General features: G+C 35.5%; 1 pseudogene; it reads right to left on the bottom strand.

Annotated features, from left to right (window-relative positions):
* Positions 1–10,791: 10,791 nt before the first annotated feature.
* Positions 10,792–11,422, bottom strand: LOC119038288 (nascent polypeptide-associated complex subunit alpha-like; annotated as a pseudogene).
* Positions 11,423–15,651: the final 4,229 nt, after the last annotated feature.

The following is a 15,651-nucleotide window of genomic DNA, read 5'->3' as shown; positions in this document are numbered from 1 at the left end:
ACCACTTCCCTGCTACCCCAGCCATCCCCACTTTCCACCCTCCATCCTACTGCCCTTTTGTTTTGTCCATGTGTCCTTTACACATGTTCCTGGAAACCCTTCCTCCTCTCCCCCACATTACCCCTTCCCATCTCCCCTCTGATTACTGTTTGTTTGTTCTTAATTCCAATGTCTCTGGTTATATTTTGCTTGCTTATTTGTTTTGTTAATTAGGTTCCACTTATAGGTGAGATCATATGGCATTTACCTTTCAGCACCTGGCTTATTTCACTTAGCTTAATGCTGTCCAATTTCATCTGTGCTGTCACAAAGGGTAGGAGTTCCTTCTTTCTTTCTCCTGCATAGTATTCCATCATGTAAATTTACCACAGTTTTTTGGTCCATTTACTTACTGATGGGCACTTAAGTTGCTTCCAGCACTTGGCTATTAAAACTACTTTAAAAATGTTCCACTCAAAATATACCTCATATTTCCCTGGCTGGTGTAGCTCAGTGGATTGATTGTGGGCCTGCGAACCAGAAGATTATGGTTCGATTCCCAGTCAGGGCACATGCCTGGGTTGCAGGCCAGTTCCCAGCAGGGAACGCAGGAGAGGCAACCATACATTGATATTTATCCCCCTCTCCTTTCCAACTCTCTAAAGATAAATAAATAAAAATAAATTAAAAACTATATATATACCTCATATTTGTATATTTTATAACTTTTTTGTTTTATTTATTTATTTTTAATATATTTTATTGATTATGCCATTACAGTTGTCCCATTCCCCCCTTCACTCCTCTCCACCCTGCACCCCCCACAATTCCCCCTTTCATTTATGTCCACATATCTCAAGCTTTTTAGATTCTATATTTCCCATACTATTCTGACCCTCCCCCCTATTTTCCACCTACTGTCCATGCTACTCATTCTCTGTACCTTCTCCCCCTTTTCCTCCTCCCACTCCTCTATTGCTAACCCTCCATGTGATCTTCATTTCTATGGTTCTGCTCCTGATCTACCTGTCTTCTTAGTTTGCTTTCGTTTTAGGTGTGGTTGTTAATAACTGTGAGTTTGCTGTCCTTTCACTGTTCATATTTTTTATCTTCTTTTTCTTAGATAAGTCCCTTTAGTATTTCATATAGTAAGGGATTGGTGATGATGAACTCCTTGAATTTATCTTATCTGAGAAGCACTTTATCTGCCCTTCCATTTTAAATGAAAGCTTTGCTGGATAAAGCAATCTTGGATGGAGGTCCTTGCCTTTCATGACTTGGAATACCTCTTTCCAGCCCCTTCTTGCCTGTAAGGTCTCTTTTGAGAAATCTGCTGACAGTCTGATGGGAACTCCTTTGTAGGTGACTGTCCCCTTATCTCTTGCTGCTTCTAGGATTCTCTCCTTCATTTTAAACTTGGCTAATGTAATTATGATGTGCCTTGGTGTGTTCCCTCTTGGGTCCAATTTCTTTGGGACTGTCCGAGCCTCCCAGATTTCCTGGAAGCCCATTTCCTTTGCCAGATTGAGGAAGTTCTCCTTTATTATATGGTCAAATAAGTTTTCCACTTGTTGCTCTTCCTCTTGCACCTCTGGTACCCCTATAATTTGGATGTTGGAACATTTAAAGATGTCCTGAAGGTTGTATAATATCTTTTCATTTATTTTATTTTAAATGATTGCATATTAATTTAAATATTTTAGGAGGCTAATCTTAAAGTCCTCATTTTAAGATATGATTAAACTTGTTCCAATTATTTATGAAACATTATCATTAATAACATGCTATATGCATGTTATTTATATGAATGAAAATACTAAACCTGTTAGAAATCATTACCTGAACATTTATTTAATAACAGAAAAGTTATATGCTCTCTTCTGGAGTTATTTGCAGTTTTAGGAGATTTAGGGAAATATGCTCCCTTATCAAAGGTAAGTTCATAGATTAGTTAGAAGTTTCTGTATCTATACATAATATTCCAGTTGAAATTTTCATTCATTTCTTTGAGAAACACATTTACAGCAATGATTAAATTGTGATCTATTAAAAGTGCTAAAATAATTTAGTAATTATGGAAGGTAACTTTATAACCAACTAGTAGCTCAAAAGAAATGGAAAATAGAAAAATCAAAATTGTTCATGTTAGTTTCATCAAAGATAATCATTGTATCTTTTACAAACTAATATACAGATATTAGTTTTTATCTACACAAAGCCTGTTCTTGTTTATAATAGTGCTATGTTCAAATATAAAATAAAATTCCATTCTACATTATACTTATGCTATACATATATTTCTATATAATTTTAATTCAGTAGTGGTGGCATGAAGATGTCAGGTAATTCATACTGCAGAGAATAGTTTTAAAAGATTAATATCTAGAACTTGTCATCTGTATATCCTCTTCAGTGCAAAGTCTTTCATGTCTTTTGCCTGTTTCCTGATTATATGTTAACGTTATCTGAATGTTCTAGTTCGAGTACATCAGGAAATACAAATTAAAACCCCAATAAGCTATCACTGCACACATTTAAAGAGTAGCTAAAATAAAGAATGGTGTCAACACCAAATGTTGATGAGGATGTGGAGGAACTGGATCACTCATACTGTTGGGAATGAGAAATGGTACAGGAACTCTGGAAATATGTTTGGCAGCTTCTTTTGAAACTAAACAAGAAATTACCATATGACCCAACAAGTAAAGACTTGGGCACTTATCCCAGAGAAATGAAAATCAATGTTTTCCTACCACATCAACCACCCCCACCACCACTATCTATACACAGATGTTCACAGTGGCTTGACCTATATTAGTTAAAAATTGGAAACAGCTCATGTGATATTTAACAGGTGAATGGTTAAAGAACTGTATCATATTTATTTTATGCAATACTACTGGACAATAAGAAGGAAATAACTACTGATATATACCACAACTTGGATGAATATCAGAAATTATGATAAATGGTAGGTTTGATGGTGGGAGGTGGGGATAGGTTGGGTGAGGGGGCATGGGGTGAAAATGGAGACAACTCTACTTGAACAAAGTTTAAAAAAAGAAAAAAGCCAATCCTAGAAAATTACATAATACATAATTTCATTTGCATAATATTTTGAATTGACAATATTCTAGAAATGGAATACAGACTAGTGAATGCCAACGGTTTAAGAAAAGATGGGGTGAGAGGGAGGTGGATGTAGTCATAAAAGGGCAACACAAAGGATCCTTCTGGTGAAGGAGCTGTTGGGTATCAGGACTATGGTGGTGGGAACAAAAACTTACACTTATGATAAAATTTTATAGAATGAAATACAAACACAAACACACATGAATAAAAGTAAAATTGAGGAAATGTAAATAAAATCAATGTAATGTGTCAGTGTCAATATATGATTCTCCTAAAACGGGACTATACAGGGTTCCTATAAAACCTTTTATAAGGCAAAATGATATTAATGCAAAGAAGCAATTACCTTAGGACTCAAGTTGCTAACAGATATGCAAAATAAACTGAGATAAAGCACACATACTCACAGACCTAGTTCAAAGCTATGGTGGCTTGAAGCTGACACACTGAGTATAGTTCCAGGGGAAGGAGCTTGGTGGGGCCACTTTCTGTGCTTGGGCTGTGCATGGCCCAAGCAAAATGGGCAGCCCCCTGCAAAATGAATGCTGAACACTGGTTTTACTTTTCACCTTCTTTCATAAAACCAAAAATCCTATTTGGACTTCTGTTAATGAAAGCAGGGACTAATGTAGGTCCTTCATAAAAGTGAAGTGTTATAAAATGGACTTTTGAAAATTGGGGGTGGGAGATATCTGTATCCTTATATCATACTGTAACAGGGCACAGCCAAGAGCCCCCCCCCCAAAAAAAAAACAAAGGGATTTGGAATGGGGTCCAGAACTCAAGGTGTCCAGGAAATATTAGAAGGACATATAAGATGTCCTCACCCCTTACCGCCCCCCACAGGTGTCAGTTGGGAGAAGGGACAAATGGAGAGGGGCATTGAGAGCTGTTTTGTAGAGCAAAGGCTTTGCAGATAACCTCTGGCATGGTCATTTACCATACCTATAACCTTTAACTGGTTACATAGATATGTTAAATACTGTGGCCATGCTCTGAGCCAGGGGGATGGAAGTGAGTTCCACCCAAGATGTAGCTGGGGGCAGGTCCCCTGAGTTACAGCGCCTGTGTGAGAGATTGGAGATGACTGGCTCCACCTCATGGGGCCATATCTGCCCAGAGTCATGATGGCAGCCCAGTAAACTTGAAATAATGCAGGAATGCTGACAGGTGTAACTGATTGTAGGAGGAGTCAGAAATGGGGGTACAGAGGAAGATTGGCTCAGGGATTTAAAACCCAGATACGGTAGCCATTGGAGGAGTACCAGGCAGCTTTGCCAGAATAGGGACCCCCGCAGCCATGTGAGAGAGAATCACCATGTAGCCTTAGCAAAGAGTACCACACCGCTTTTCCAGAATGGGGACCCCGGCAGCTGGGTGTAGAGAACATCACCACTCAGCTTTGCCAGAGTGGCGACCCTACCCTCTCCATAGCTCTGGTGAAGGAAAGCAAGGACTTTGCCCGGAAGAAGGGTGAAAGAACTCTTCCCAGTAAGACATGAAAAGGTGCCACATGGCTTTGGATTAATTAGAGATCCTGCCTGGATGGCGACCCACCTGATGGTGGCAGTGGCCTGAAACATGGATATGTGCTTCTTTTCCTGAGATACTGTACCCCGAATTAGGGCAGGGGGGAAAAAGCACTGTGGGGGTCTGTGGTTATCCTAAAGAACTTTGATATTTTAATGGGGACATTCAGCCACTACTTTAAGTCTGTATAGCATTAAATAAACCTTTCCTTTCCTTTTCACAAGTCTCTGGCATTGAGAGATGTCTTTCCTCCAGCAGTGGACAGACAAGCCCAGTAGGCGGTCCAGATAGTATTAGTAAACTGTCCTTGGGGTGAGGGGTCCTGTTGTTCTGGAACAGTTTTTGGCATCCCCGAGTGGGCCAAATATTTCCCCCTTGGACCTCTGTTCTGTAACAATACGATAGTTTTTTTTTTTTTTTAATGTTACTATTGAGTGAGTATACATGGCATCTTTCTTTTATATTCCTTACAACTTCATATAAATTACAATTATCTCATTTAAAACTACCCCAACCTCTTTTACCAGTTAGGAGGAGCAGATGATGGAGTTCAGAGGACAGAAATGTTGGACCTTTAAAGAGGATACTTTGGAAGTGAAAGAGCTGCAGGAGTCTTATGTCCAAGATCAGAGTATAAACTCCTCCTAAATCTGTTGCTGAACAGAAAACTATATACACTTGTGATGTGGACATCGGCCCACAGTGTTCGTGTCATTATGGATGAAATGAGACATTCACAAGGACTACCGAGTCTGGTGGAAGAAAAGGGACACCCTGGCTTTTCTCTCAAGGGGAGTAAAAGCTGTGGTCCTTGCCATGACCGGCCTTTATTGGGTTTCTCGGCAAACTACATGATGGTCCTCATTTACTATGCACAGGTTGCTTCAGGTGGTTACCTTTTACAGAAAACAAAGGAGCCAATGTTGCTAATCACATCACAAAAGAGGAATATTTTCAAACAAAAAGGTAAAAGTGGTTGGACTAGTTACAGTGGTCCTAGGAAGATTTAGCATGGATTTTAGGAAGTTACTTTGCAGTAAATGTTTGCCACTGGGGGCTGGGCCCACACCAGGCAGAATAGTCTCCTACAACTCGGAATAAAGGAGCCCAAGGGAAAAAAGTGAACTAGAACCCAGAGGGTTAGCTACCATTAAAATTCAGAACTGCTGATGCTACTGAGGTTTGTGAGTTTGCTGCATTTTTGATTGACTGTGTTCTCCAAATTATATCAAGTGACAGAAAGTAAAATCCTTCCTGGTCTTTTTTCTATCAGAAGTAAGAAGTTGAGCATGAAAAAATAATTTGAAATTTAGAGAAAACCCCCCTATAAATAAAAGAACCAAGGAGATAGTTAACCTTAAATTCTGAATGTAAAATATTCTGAAAGCTAAACTATGCAGACATAGGGGGACACTCAGGGGGATAAGCCAAATAAGCAGCTAACTGGAAGCCAAAGAAAACTTATCATGTACCAGTGGCTGATCATAGCAGGGAGGACTATTTCATAGTTTGATTCTGGGCAAGTAAATCATCTACTATCATGACACTAAAAAATAAAACAAACAAAAAAAGAATCCTCAGAATATTCCAGAATCACTATGAGGTACAATCCACATGTAGTTTCAAACCAAAAATTATTAGATATGCAAAGAAGTAGGAAAGTGTTTCTATGTTGGACTATAAGTGATAATCAGTAGAAACTAACACCAAAGGACCCTGATGGGTACTGAGCAAATATTTCAGATGAAATTTTAAATATATTCAGATAATTAAAGGAAAATATCATGTTAATGAGTAAACAGATAGGAAATTTCAACAAAGAGATGTAAGCTATAAGAAAACATCAAATAGAAACACTTCACTGTGTGAGCTCAACCAAAAATCTGAAATAGCAGAAGAAAAATCAGTGAAATAAAATTGTGTCTTTAGAAATGACCAAATATGACTATGGAGAAAAATATTTAGCAAAAACAAACAAAGTCACAGAGAACTCTAAGGCAATATTGAAATGTCTAATAAATGTGCAAATGCTGTTCCACAGGCAAAGAGAGAGAAAAGGACAGAAAAACTATTTGAAAAAAAATCAAATCTTTTAAATTTTTCTAAGGAAAAGTCATTAACTTAGAGATCTAAGAAGCTCAGTGAAGCTGATAAGATACACACACACACACACACACACACACACACACACACACATCCAATCTCAGTACAGCATATTAAAACATCTGAAAAACAATAAATATAGAAAAATATTGAAAGCAGCAAGAAAAAAACAAATACATATTTCATGGAGAGAATTAACAATATGATCAACAACTGACTTATTACCACTACTTATATAGACCAGAAAAGATTGGGCTTATATATTCAAAATGCTGAATAATTTAAGCAAACGAACAAAAACCTGGTAGCCAAGAAATCTATGCCCAGTGCAAGTATTTTACAAGTACAAACACTAAATATAATTTCTTGACAAAAAACTACAAAATGCATTGCTACCATACTGGCACTATAAGAAATACCAAAGTAACTTTATGCTCATGTGAAATGGCAGTAGACAGTTAACATAGATATCCAGAAAGAAACAAATAGCACTGGAAGAGATACATATGTGGTGAAATGTAAAGAATTATAGAGGTAGCCTTGGCCAGGTGGCTCAGCTGGTTGGAGCATTGGCCTGTACACCAACAAGCTGTGGGTTCGATCCCTTGTTAGAGCACATATGTAAGATGTATGTTCAATCCCCAATCAGGACATGTATTGGAGGCAACCTATCGATGTTTCTCTCTCACATTAGCGTTTCTCTCTCTCGCTTCCTCTCTCTCTAAAATCCATATTCTCTGGTGAGGATTTTTTTAAAGTTTATGAGTAATTTTTTTCTCTTCTCAAATTAAAAAAAGGCAATGTAAGGTTTATAAGGCACATTGATATAGATGAAAAAAAGCACAAAAGAGGTAAATAGAATGATATTTTTTCAAGATTCTGATATTGTAATACAAATAACAATATTAAATATAAGTAGATTGTTGCAGATTAATAATGCATGTTGTTATTCCTCAGCAACCACTAAAAAATAATGCAAAGAAATGTAGTAAAAAACTAATACAAATTAAAATGACATGCTAAAATATTTCTATAAAACTAAAGAAGAGAGAAATAAAAGACATGGACAAATAGGAAATAAATAGCTCAATGGCAGACAAAAATCCTGTCATATAAAAATCTCATTAATGATAAATAGATGAAATATTTTAATTAAAAGACAAAGCGTGTTGGATTGGATTTAGAAACAAGATCTAACCCTATGCTGTCTACAAAAGATTACTTTAAATGCAGACATACAAATAAATACACTTACTTTTTGGAAGTAAAAGGGTAGAAAATGATACAGTATTAAAATAGTAAACACAAGAATGGGTGGATTAGTTAGAGTATTAGTAGAGACAAGGAAGAATTTCATCCAAAACTCTTTCAATACAACAGTGATACAAAACAATAATAGGAGTGTATGCAATTAGCTGTCTCCACAATACATAAAACAAAAACTGATGGGAGTTAAAACATAGACAATTGAAAAATTATTAGCAAGTATAATTGGAATTTCAATACTCCTTTCTCAATAACAGAGAGGACAAATAGAACATCAGTAAGGATGCAATAGACCTAAACCAAGTTGACCAAATTGACATTTGTAAAACACTACACACCTAAATAGCAGAATACATAATCTTTTCATGAAAACATGAAACAGTCACCAAGCAACAAAAAGCACAGGGTCATTAAATACAAACTTTTGAAATTATACAGAAGATGTTTTCTAACTATAGCAAAACACTCAGAAAAGGAGAAATATTGTATAATTCCACTTGGATGAGGTATCTGGAATAGTCAAATTCATAGATACATAAAGCAGAATGGTGGTTACAAGGGTATGGGTTGGGGGAGAAATAATAGTTACTGTATAATGGGTACAGAGTATCAGTTTGGGACACCAGCAAAGTTCTAGGGATGCATGGTAGTGATAGTTGCACAACAATGTGAATGCCACCGAACTGTATGTTTAAAAATGGTTAAAATGACAAATTTTATGTCATCTCTAATTCACCATATTAAGAAGAAGAAATTATAATAAAAATTAGACAATATTTTCATAGAATAAAAATGAAAATGAAACATTAAATTTTGTGGAATGTAGCTAAAGCAGTGCTCATCAGCACTTTCATAGATTTAAGTGTTTCTGTTTAAAAGAAGAAACATCTCAAATGTTGCAAGCTTGCATCATTGAAAGTTAGCAAGAAAGAGCAAATTAAATACAACTAGAGGTGTGGAAATAATAAAAATAAGAGCAGAAATCAATAAAAGGAAATATTATAAACAAGTTTCTGCCAATAATTTTGAAACTTTTGAGGAAGTGAACAAATATGTTAAAAAGTAATTTACCAAAACAACATCAAGAAGAAATAGAACATTCAAATAATCCTATGTCCATTAAAGACCTTTAATTAATAATTTAAAAATGTTAAAAAAATTGTGGAGCCATGTGGCTTCATTAGTGGAAGTCTATCAAAAATTTAATGAAGAAAGTATACCAATCTTTCCTAAATGTAGAAAAGAGAGGACTCCACTGTCCAACACATTTTTATGGGGCCAGCTATGGGGCTATCAAAACCCCCCCAAAAATTATAGACCCATAGCTGTCATGACATAGATGCAAAAATCTTTAACATAATATTAGAAAGTTCATTTAGCATTTCATAAAAATAATAGTTTATCATAAAAATGTTTAAAAGCAGGAATTCAATAGTTTTAACATTTAAATTTAAATCAATGTAATTTATCATTTTAATATAATAAAGGAAACTATTTGATCTTCTCAATAGTAGAAAATATTTTTTGAAAAAAATTGAACACCCATTCCTGACAAAAATTCTTACAAAAGAATTTTAAATCTTGGTAAAGATCATCTACAAACAATTGACTGTAGATATCCTATTTAGAATATAAAAAACTTAGAATATTTTGCCTAAAATCTGGAATGAATCAAGAATATTTGCTTTCAGCACTTTTATTTAATATTGTTTTGGAAGTTCAAATCAGTGCAATAAGACAAGAAAGAGAAATAAGAGACATCTTTATGAGAAAGGAAGAAAGGAAATTATATTTATATGCAGATGACATTAACATGTATGCAAAATCCTAGTAAATATATTTAATTGTCTATTAGAATGGGTAAATTTAGTAACTTTTTTGAGATAAATATACCAAAAAGCCCCTGCATTTCTAATATTACTAATAATTAAAAAAGAAATAAAAAATATAGTTGCATATAAAATAACACCCAAAATAATTAGGAATGAATTAACAAAGATTGATTTGTAAGAATTGCATGCTGAATATTTCAAAAAATTGCTGAGATAAATTAAAGGCCTAAATAAATGGAGATACCATGTTCACAGATGAAAGACAATATTAAGATGTCAATTCTCTCACAAGTATATAGTTTCAAAGCAAATCCCACCGAAGTTCTTTTGAATTTTGTAGAAAATGACAAAGTGTTTCTAAATTTATAAGGAAATACAAAGGGCCAAAATTGCCAAAATAATTTTGAAAAGGGGCAAAGTTAAAGGAGTTACATTACCTGATTTTAAGACTTAGTATAAATATCAGTATACATTTTCAGTGAATAAGACAGTACGGCCATATTTAAAAGGTAGACAAATAGATCAGAGGATCCAAGTAAAATCCAGAAATAGAACCATACTTACATGGCCAACTGATTTTTCAACAAAGATTTCAAGATAATTCAATGGTGGAAAGGAGAGTCTATTCAATGTTGATGCTAGGCATATTAATGACACCACACCACCTAAGATGTCTGCATCCTAATTGCCAGAAGCTATGAATATGCTTGGTTACATGGCAAAGACTAATTAAAGTTGCAAATACAATTAAGTTTGTTAGTTAGGTGTCCTTCACATAGGAAGATTATCCTGAGTTACCCAGGTGGGACCAATGTTGCTGGTTTTGTTTTATTTTTTTCATCCCACAAGAAATCATAACTTTACTGACAGAAACAGTACAAATTTCAAACCAGGCTGCAGTTACTCTTTTGAAACACAAAAAGTTCCTCATTTTTAGATTATTACATTGTTAATTCCATATAGCATTTACAAAATAATTATTGTTCTTCAGTGCTCAGAGTGCCTTTGCTCTCTACACATTCGCTTGTGACATGATCAATTTTATGTACTAAATTCCACACCTCTTTCATCAACCTCTTTCTCTTCACTCTCCTCTCATAGAGTTGGAGTTGATGTGTTTTCCTGAATGTTGGAGACAGCCTCATTTTGAACTTTGAATTTTCAGCAGCTGTTAGCTGTGTTTGCTAAGATGAATCCTCAATCTTGGTTTCCCTCCAAACTATGTAGGTATATGAAGTTGGGCTCTTGTAGACATCTGGTTTTGTGATGACAAAGAGGATATTTTTCAATTTCTGGACAGTGACTCTAATAACCCATGGAACCTGTCAAAGACCCAATATAGCCTTTCATGCCTTATTTTCACTCCAGCTCTGTTTTGCTTTACTGATTGGTTCTTCATTGATTTCAGCTGTTGCAGCTAGCTGGGCTTGTGTGGTTGCCTGTGTGGGATCTTGCTCCTGGAGCTCTGGTACTGATTCATTACTATCAGATTCTGCTTCAGATCTTGTCTCAACCTGGGGCTGTGGTAACTCCTGCTCTTTAGCAGGGATGGTTTCTGTGGCTTCACCCTGGCATTTCATGCAAGGAATGTGGAACCAAGATGGTGGTAGAAGAATAGCCAGTGAATGGTAAGTAAGTTCAATGCCACTGGTTTTAGATATGGAGGAAGGCACTGTGAGCCAAGGAATAAGGGCAACTTCTACAAGCTAAAAAGGTCAAGGAGATGGATTCTCCTGAAGTTCCCCCAGAAAGGAAGTCAGCCCTGTTGACAACTTAATTTTGACTTAGAGAGAGTCATATTGAACTTCTAATCTTGAAAACGATAAACTAGTAAATTTGTGTTGTATTAAACCAGTAAGTTTATGTTAATTTCTTACAACCATGAAAAAGTAATGTAATCAAATACAGTATAGGGATGAAAGGGTGTGGAATCACAACACTTATTATATTCCAGGGGTTTCAAACTCATTTTCACTGAGGAGCCACATCAGCCTCACAATTGCCTTTAAAGGGCTGAGTGTAATTCTAGGGCTGTACAAATATAACTACTCCTTACCTAGGGACAAGGAGCTTGGCACTGCCACGGGGTGCCAGGCCAGATAAAACAAGGTGGAGGGCTGGATTTGGTCTGCAGGCCTTATGTTTGCCACCTGTGTTATATGCCATTTACAAATCAAATGTAAATGAATCATAAACTTAAATATAAGGCCTAAAACCATAAAACTTTTGGACAAAACCAGACAAATATCTGTTCTCTTGATTTCCCCAAAGGTTACTAAATTTTGATACAAAACTTATGAACCACAATTGATAAATTGGACTTCATCAAAATTTAAAAACAATTTTGAGAAATTATTAAGAAAATAGAAAGATTATTGACAGATTTGTAGAAAATATTTGCAAAACCATATATTTGACCAAGGACTTGTATCCAGAATATGTAAAGAACTGAGAAAACTTCCAATCCAATAATAAATGAGCAAAATTTTGAATGGACACTTTACCGAGGAAGATACTTGATGAACAGTAAGCATATTATGAGGAGAGACCCCCCAAACCACAATTTATTTATAAAAAATTGTGTATTTATTTTTACATGTTTAAACTTCAGTCACATTCATAGTTCTATCCAGCTGATGCAATATACCTATCGAGATATTTTTTTCCACTGCTCAACTCAATTTTGAGGCCTTTTAGTACTGCTGTTTTTTGTTTCATCTCTTCCACATCAGCAAAACATTTACCTTTGAGGTCTTTTTTCATCCAGGGAAACAAAACAAGTCACTTGGGACAACATCAGGTGAACAGGGAGAGTGGGACATGAAGACCATGCTGTCTTTATCAAAAACTGCTGAACACTCAGTGTTTGTGTGCACCCATGCACTCATCAGTCATCCATCTTGAAGCGGGCAAATACCTTGAAGGAGTCTCTTTAAAAATTAGCTAAAGCCAAATACAGCCTTTCACAACAATGGCAACCAGTGCACTGATACAGATAGGTTCCTAAAACACTTGCTTAGTGGGGGAAGCCTGAACTACAAAAGGCCCACCCTCCAGAAAATAATTCCATTTTGGGAGGGCTCTATTTCAGTGTACATCAGGGAAATGAAAATTAGATTAACAAAGAACAATCACTGGACACCCACCTGAATGCCTAATTTGAGAAGACTAAGAATACTGAATCTTGGCACAGATGCAAAGCCAATGGAACTCTAATTCATTGCTAACAAAAATGCAGAAATGTTACAGACAATTTGAAAATCAGATTGGCAACTCTCATAAAGTTAAATACATACTTATTTTATGACCCATCATTTCCTTTTTTGGGTATCTACCCAAGAAAAATGAAACATAATTCTACAATAAGATTTGTAGTGCTCCACAAATATTTATAGTACCATTACTTATAATATCCAGAAAACAGAGTAAACCACAAATTCCAACACTTGGTAAATAGAGAAACAAAGTGGTATATCCTAATGATGAAATGATATTCAGCAATGAAAATGAGTCCACTACTGATAGATGCAATGGTATAGATGACTTTCAAATCATTATGCTGAATGATAAAACTTGGATAGAGAACACTATATATTTTATGCTTTCATTCATATGAAATTCAAGAAAAGGCAAAAGTATACTGACAAATCATTTTGGTGGTTGCCAGGGATAAGGAAAGAGAGGGATAGAGCAGGGACAAGAGGGAATGTACTAAAATGGGGAAATGTTCTCTGTCTTAGGTGTGTGGTAGTTATGACACTATGTAGTTGGGCAAAACTCATCAGACTGTGCACTTAAAATGAGTGCATTTTATTATATGTAAATTATACATTAAACAATTGAAAGATTGTTATAATGAACTTTCAGTATTTGCCATGTCTATGCTCTGGTGAAATTAACACAAATAATGAATAACATTTACTGAGCTCCTACTAGTGGGTTTTTCCTTACTCTGTTTACCTTTTTTAATTATGTGATTGCATGAATCTCAGTTGTCTTATGGAAATATTAGAAATAACCAAGATTTCTCATTCAAAATACATCAATTGTATGCATTGGAACCAGAAAAATTGAAAGGATCCCAGGGCAATTATAAAGAGTCCTAACATAAATAACCAATATAGGTGAATTGGTGCATATTATGCACCATTTTGGGAAATAATAATGGTAATGTCTACCACAAACCAGTTACAAAGATTCAATGAAGCAAGGCATGTGAAATGCTTAGCACAGTGCTGGACACATAATTAATTAGTCCTTGATACTCAGTACTTGTTATCTTTATGAAATGTGAGCATTCTCACGAAGAAGTGTGTGTCAAGCCAGGCCTTGCCAAATACTATTTCTGCCTATCCACCATATATTTCCCTTTCTTTAAGTAATGAAACATTCTCTTTTTTTTTTCCTTTGGGTAATTTCTTTGGGTAAATTACCACACCAAAAAAAAAATTGGGGGGTAATTTTTCTTTGGGTAAATCTCTTCCCCAATCAGTAGCATCCTAGTCAGGCAGTTAATCCCACAGGCTTTTAGGGGAGATTTTCTTTGCTGTGATAAGATAAGGAAAGGGACCGAGGTCCAAACCAGACTAATTAGAAATTTACTGAGATTTAGTTACTCAGTGATGAAGAATGTTAGGGTTACTTGCTGCTGTATTCAGTGCCCTGCAGAAAGGTCAGCCTCAGAATGCAGCCATCATGTGGCAGAAGAGTTAGAGGCTGAGTGCCACAGAGCCCAAGAACATTGTTCTAGGGTCAGTTGTACTTGTGCCTTTTCAGTTTGATGAGTGAATAAAGTATGTCCTTCTCACCCACTGTGCCTAATCTAGTTTTATTTGGGTTTCTGCCATTTACAACCAAAAAGAATCCAGAGTTTCAAACACCGATTTTAGCAAGAATCTATTTTCTCATCTCTGAGATGACCATAGGTAATAAATTTGTATTTATATTTTCCTAAATATCTCAAATAGTCTGTATTTTCAGTGATTTAATCTCAAGTTAGGATTTAGGGTAAAATCTTCATCAGGTCCTCCTGCAAACAGCAATAGGAGATAATGAGAAAAATAAACTATTACTTGTGTTGAGCTATATATGAGCAAAGTGAATCTCCTTTACTATGAAATACAACAAGCTATTATTTAAAATAAAGGATGAAGAAAGTTCAGTGACAATGACATGCACACCTGATTTAGAACTTCTTTTAATTTTTACTTACAGTGTGGGCTCCAGGCTATAGTTATGGGGGTTATAATGGCATTTTCATAAATGCTGGCATGCCTTCAGAGGAGACTTTCACAAAATGGACAAGTCACAACTTTCACCATTAGTTTAAAACTAAGGGATCTGATTATGTCTCCTCTGTCACATAATTTTCATTTTATGTTAATAGAGGTTGTGCCTAATTATCAAGGGAAGAGTAGATTTCTAAATTATAGTCTCTTCTAGAAGAGTTATGAGTGTAACCTCCATTAACACTGCAAAATATAAAGAAGGCAACTCTTCAAATGTTGAGATAAAAATATGTTCCTCTAGTGCAGGATTATATTTTATCCATAACTGAGTAATTTTGACTCAAGTGACCTATATTGAGAAATAGGTTTAGTAGTGGAAAAGCTGTGAATTGATGGATCCCTGCCAGGCAGGAACAGAAAGTTGAGGGCATTAATAATAGTACTAGAGGAATATAGGACATGATGTTATTCTGAAAATTATCAGGAAAAGAAAATATAATAGAGGAAAAAATAGTATAAACTATTTTCCACCTCCACCTTCCAGATATTTCCTTGAATGGAGCTTTTGTTTCAGATTTCTC

Source organism: Artibeus jamaicensis, unplaced genomic scaffold (assembly GCF_021234435.1).
Source record: "Artibeus jamaicensis isolate MK-2021 breed Jamaican fruit bat unplaced genomic scaffold, CSHL_Jam_final contig_1157, whole genome shotgun sequence".
Taxonomy (NCBI): domain Eukaryota; kingdom Metazoa; phylum Chordata; class Mammalia; order Chiroptera; family Phyllostomidae; genus Artibeus; species Artibeus jamaicensis.
The sequence above is the reverse complement of the archived record's forward strand: the minus strand, read 5'-3'. Positions and strand labels throughout refer to the sequence as shown.